This window comes from Benincasa hispida, unplaced genomic scaffold (genome assembly GCF_009727055.1).
Source record: "Benincasa hispida cultivar B227 unplaced genomic scaffold, ASM972705v1 Contig491, whole genome shotgun sequence".
Taxonomy (NCBI): Eukaryota; Viridiplantae; Streptophyta; class Magnoliopsida; order Cucurbitales; family Cucurbitaceae; genus Benincasa; species Benincasa hispida.
The window spans coordinates 135227-141626 of NW_024064879.1; the positions used below are offsets into that span (position 1 = coordinate 135227).

The window sequence follows — 6400 nt, forward strand, 5'->3', positions numbered from 1 at the left end:
TTTGGTTTTATCTTGTTTCACTTTAGGTTTCTTCATTTATCTTACTCATTTGGTTATATTGTAATTATTATATTTTGTTTCATTTAGACTAAATGTAGTATTTTTTTTTTATTTTTATTTTTTGACATTGTTGTCTTTTGTATAACTAGAAAGGTTCAGCATACACTTTTCTCTTTTCTCTTTTCTCTTTTATATGACATATTCTCTTAGTTTTATCTTACTTGGTACATGATTGCTTTATTTTCACTATGGAGTATTGTTATTGTTGAAACCAAATGTTGGCTAACGCACCTGACTTCCACGTGACATCAACGGTAAATTTGTAATTTTTGGAAAGAGAGGACCTGTAAAACAAAGAAAAAGATCTTTGATGCCTAAGCTAGCAAGAGAATTGTAGAATAGAGAAGAAGTCAGAAGTTTAAGTTGCCTCGTATGAAGTTATAATTGATGTATTTATAGGGGATTTGATAGAAGGTTTATCTAGATGAGCTAGGTTATCTCTCAAGCTAAATGTGCCAGGGCTTGCCCTATTGACCCTTAAGGCGTAGCTATATTGGGTCTTTGGCCATTGGGCTAACATAAGAAGTTCGGCCTCAATTTCGATTGGGGTCGAGGTCGACCGACCCAAGTTGTCCTTGGGCCCTATCACTTCAGTCTTCTCTTGTTCTCCTTTGACCACTATACTCTTTATTTTAGGATCCATTCATAACAAGTATCATTCTCTTCTAACTCCATATGAGGTAACTTAATTTCCTCTTATGGGTTGTTGCTTTTACTTTATCTTCAATAATCATGTAGCTTGATCATCAGCCTCGTAGCTTCTTTTTTCATCTCCAGTAGCTTGATCATTAGTCTCGTAGCTTCTTTGCTTATCACGAGCCTGCCAACTCTATGTCTCTTCGTCACTGTTATGGGTCATAAGAATCTTTATAACTTCACCCATCAAACTAGGTAACAGTTGAAGGGTGCCAAATGGCCTGGAATATTAATGGAAAAGAATCCGATCAAATATGACCAACCATATAAATTAAAAAGCAGGACTATCAATGTGTTACTGAATCACAAGGAACGTTCTTTTACTGACTTGATTGATTTAAGTGGTCAAACACAAAGGGAGTTGTTACGGTTGAAATGGATAGCAATGTGACAACCATCAAGCATTTCATTTAACCCAAAAAAAAGATATTGCACATGAGAAAAAGAGACTAAATATTGAATAGAAGGATCGTCAAGAAATCAAGAGTGCAAGTTAACCTTTCACATTTTCCATTTTCAATTGCTCTCGAAACAGAATCCGGAGGATCAATCCACTGTATTATTCCCAAAAGGAGTTGTAATAGATGATTGTCATGCATTTGCACATTATCTGATCATTAAAAAACTTTCTTACTACAACAAAAGCTATTAGGTTCATGATGTAAGGTATTACTATAAAAAGCGGAAGAAGCCGAGAGACGAAAAATTTCCACTACTACCATGTATAAGAGCTGAAATGGATTTGTACAACTGTGTCCTTAAGTTCTAAAAATTCATCCATAATCTGCTAGTCAAGTGAATAACTTCACTATAACTGAAAGGCACAATGGTACGACCAATAGAATCAACTAAATAAGGTCATCATCAGATCGAAAAATATTTCTTTACCATATAGACAAAAGAATATGCAAGGAATATCAAGGATAGAAAAACAAAACATGTGGAAACTTGAGTATAAAAAAAAAAAATGTAGCAACTTGAGACACAGATAGGAAAGGAGGCAACATTTACCTGAATGAAATATTGTCCCTGCTAAGGAGCAAAATTGTACGATTAGCTTCGAGCAGATACGGCTATAGGGCAGTTTGGCTTGACATGAAAACTTCTGTTGAAGTGCGGCATATAAATTCAAAAGCCATGAAATATGGCTACTTGAAATCAAAACATCGTGCCAAGAAGGACCAAGCTACAACCAAAGAAGAGAATGAAGACGTCGTGAAAGACTATACAGAACAAAACAATAGTTATACAACTGATGCCTTTATAATAAGAATGGTATGGTAGAATAACCAACCTAAACTTTGCACAGTGACTAACTTCCATGGATTTTGTGTGCTGTGAACACACACCGAAGAGTGTAGAAAAATGATAATGTATCCTAACACATCAAAGAAGATGGCTCAAGTTTCAAATAACAAACGTAGACACAGAAAATTTAATTTTAAAGAAGAATAACTTATTATGATTAAGGTGATAACTTAAAACACATTTCAACATGGCTAAGATGATTACTGGTATGACCTTCTCAACAGAGACATTTGATGGATGCTAAGCGCCTCAAAGCCAAGCCACTTTCATGATGGTAGTCCTTTTCTTATGAAAAAAGCTTGATTTCCATTGAGAAAAATGAAAGAACAAACATACAAAAAAAGAAAAGCCCACAAATAGGAACCAGACTGCAAGAAGGAACCAGACCACTTTCATTGATGGTAGTCATATTATTAACTGCTCCTTGGTTGCCAATAGAGCACTAATGACCATAAAAGAAAAAGGAATAACGTTCTTGGGTTTCAAATTGATTGAAAAGGCCTTTGATAACATTAGTTGGGGTTTACTAGATTATGATTTATGGTTAAGGTGCTTCAAGTCAAATAGAGGGGTTGAATTCATAAGTGCCTACAAAGTTCAAATTTTTCTATTTTCTTACCCAATCCTAAAAGTCGATAAAGATGTCAAGATGAACAGAGAGATCTTCTTCCACCTTTAAACTAAAGAGCAGTTTAATATTACAGTATGAAAAGTTATAACGATATTGGAAAGGACAAGAATTTCTTTTTAAAAAATTGGGACTACAATGATGTTTGGAGAGAATTTTATTCTTTATTCTTTTCTGTCCAAAAATTTAAAATATTTAGATATAATTTTCTCTCTCTAGAAATCCCAGAGGGGGTCTTCTTCATTATTGTTCTTTTGTTTTTCTAAGACAATTTCTTAATTACTTCTCGTGTAATACTTTGTTTAGAATATTTTGTTTTGTCCCTTTGATCTCTTTATCTCTTATTTAAAACTTCCACTTTCTATCTTTCAAGTGCATTATTCTTAATCCCATGAACATGACTGAAAGCAAACCCGAATTCAATATGATATTACAAAAATTCAATTCACTTGACTACCTAAAAAATTAATTCTAACAACACAGCACCAGCAGTAAAAATTTGGTCACTTGCACCAAGTTATACTTAGATCTCTTGGTTGTATCACCATAATCCTTGACGAGCATAGTAAGAGCTTACACTAGCCTTACCACCAACAATATTACAAAAACCCCCGTTCAAAATTTGAAACATTCGTAAAGCAGCCGTACAAACTTTGATTTCTGGAACCTCAGTCTGAGAATCAATTATTATATTGGTGATAGTTACACCAACATCTTTTGTCCAACAGTAAAACGTCTATCATTCAAGTCATACAAAAAGATAATTGTTGATAGAATGTCAAATTAAGGAAGAAACGAACAAGCGACATACTAGGCAAAACCAAAGTAGGTCATTTTAATTTAAAATGGCTTCCAGAAAAAATAAGTAAAATAACTTCAAGAACCTTCAGGTAACTCAATTCTAATGATCGAGCACTGCTCATGAAACTCCCTAAGAAGACCCATAGCACTTGACGTAGAGGGTGAAAATTCTGATACTTGTTAAGGGGAAAATAATTAGCATTATAAGGTTAAATTTGGACATAACATTATGAAGCTATTGTTAAAAAATAACCCTTCAATTAATAAGAACCCATTTAATAATGATTTTCCTTTTTCTGGAAGTACCATTTTTTAAAATTAAACTAGTTAATAATAATTTCTTTGTTTAGACTTCCATCGTTAAGTACCTAGGAATCTAAGCCAAATCTCAGAACTAAAAAATAGATTCTTGAAAAAAAAGCTATAAACTAAAACGAATAATTTAAAAATAAATTAGAAAAAGGGAAAAACTATACCAACAAACCTTTTAAAAAGAAAACATAAAAACCAGACAGAAAAAATCGATGTCAAAGAGCCTTAAATGATTTAAGAAAATATATCTTACCAATGACTCCAGGAAGTTAACTCCACAAAATTGCACATCAACACCATGAACATCATGAATAGACTGATTTATCTGTAAGTGCAAAACAATTCGTCATGACATAAAAAATAATGGTTTTCAAAATTCCAAACGAAGATTTTTGGGAACCAAGAAACATCAAAATTCCAAACCGCAATAAAAAAAAATTAAAAAAAACATAACAAAAAAAAAAAATGAGAACTATGGTAACAAAATCTGGATCATTGTGAAAAGAAAATTCCACACAAAACCCTCAAACAGATTTTGTTTTTTTTAACAAGGATAACTTCTCGTTGTTGTACTAAAAAAGAAAAAAAACAAGGAATACTGCTTCTCATTGATATAATAAAAAGGAATAAATATTTAAGAGATACAAACTCTCCGAGAGAGTGAAGAAAATAAGATAAAAACAGAGCAATACATATTTAAAGAACTAAGAACTTTCTAATATCTTCAATTGAAAGACTTGGGGAGCTCGCAAATGAATGATGAAGCTATGAATAAGGCCTCCACCAAACACTGAAAACCAACCAATAGCTACCAAGAAGTATTCAGCTATCCAAAAAAAAAAAAATCATTTTAAAACCAATCCGAAGGCAACCTGTAGCAACAAAATCAGAAAGTTTCTCAATACCAAAAAAATTAATTCCATCAAACTCCCAATCCTCAAGCCAAATCTGCACGACTCCACAAAAAATACTTCAACTTTTCAAGAACAACTATCCCATAAAAAGAAGCTTTGGGAAACCATCACAACCAAATAAGTAAAAATTCTCTTCATGCAAATCAATCCAATTACCTCAGAACAACTAAAAGCCTAAAACATGACACGACTTTCTTAGGCTAATGTAGGTATTTTGCGTAATTCAAGACCTCATGCAAATCAACAAAGCAAATTTGCCCAAAATTGGCTAGTGTGGATGAAGGAATAGGAGGAGCCTTCTTGTCACGATCTAGAAATATTAAATCAAAAGCTTCAGACAAATAGTCTTCAAGAACATCGGCCTCCATACGAAGATACCCTCATTGAATGACTAATTTTACACTGCTCAAACTTACCTCATTCAACGTCAGAGTCACTACGAGGTCTACAGTCCTTTGTCGAGTAAAAAAAAATGAGATAAACCTATATCTGGATCCATAAAAGTATGGTAATATTCTTTGTTTCTCTCTTCCTTTTCAGATTCCTATCTAATGACCTGGGACATAATCGGGGGTGTGAAGAATAAAAAAATCAAATTTTTTTCCTTGCTTGATGATCAATGGTCGGTGTCGGTTTTGGGCTAAAATTGACGCCAACCATCAATCTGTTGATTCTGATCAGTGGGTGGTTTTCAGTTTAGGGAGTGCCTAAGGAACCAACATACCGAATACACTAACGATCGATCGATTTTGGGAGGAACCTTGTTAGAGCCGTTCTGGAAGAGAGATGCGTATTGGTGAACTTGCAGTGGCGCTATGGCGAGAAAATGAGGGAAGACGAAAAGAAACATGGTCGTGGGGCTGTGGCAGTAGCGCTGATCAACAGGGTTCTGACAAGGAAAAAATTAGAGAGAAGGTGTTGTGGGTGGAATTTCAGAAAGAGAAAAAAGGGGACAAGAGAGGGAGAGAAAATAAATGAGGGGACAAACGAAATTGATGAGTTCTTACAAAAGTAATTATAGTATATTAGCCTTACTAGTATGGTTTTGAGTGATGTGTGGGCTACGTCGTAGGTTATCTATTTTTTTTAATATATTTATTGGTACGGTCGGTCAATTACTCTTTTTTGAGCTCATTGACCAAATCAATGGTCAATTTTGCATTATAAAAAATTGACCACAACAAACAAAAGTCAGTTTCTTGGCTTTCCTCGGTCAGCTTGGGTTTTGACGAGTGAGGGATTTGATGAGAGGGAGAGGAGATGAGGCTTGAAGTATCTGTAGCAGTCGATGACAATAGTGATGGTCGAAGGCGACAAGGGTTTCGACAAGAGAGGTTAAAGGCAGGGTTTTAGCGATAGAGGATTTTTTTATCTTTATTGATTATTATTTAAGACAATGCCTTCTCAAGCAACAATTACATAATACGAAAAGAAAGAAAAAGATAGTGGTAACTCAATTATTACAACTAAAAAATGCCTCAAAGTATGAAAATTTGCTTCTTGTTCGAAAAATTTATTAAGCTAATATGAAAGAATACGTGGAGAAATAATGAAATAAATATCCAATGATATGAAATAAATTAATTGATAAAAAAGAAAATATCCAATCCTAATCCTTAAGAAAGATTATTAACAAGATTGACATGAGCATTGATACCTGATAAAAGAAATAAACGTGGAG

General features: G+C 33.7%; 1 long non-coding RNA gene across 2 annotated transcripts; it reads right to left on the reverse strand.

Moving 5' to 3' along the window:
• Positions 1–423: 423 nt before the first annotated feature.
• Positions 424–5729, reverse strand: LOC120069548. Of its 2 annotated transcripts, XR_005479576.1 has the most exons (5): positions 5136–5729; positions 4059–4130; positions 2051–2134; positions 1768–1942; positions 424–977 (listed from the first exon to the last, which is right to left on the reverse strand). It is a non-coding gene; the product is annotated as an uncharacterized LOC120069548 (long non-coding RNA). The 2 variants fall into 2 exon arrangements; XR_005479575.1 differs by having other exon boundaries at positions 4059–5722.
• Positions 5730–6400: the final 671 nt, after the last annotated feature.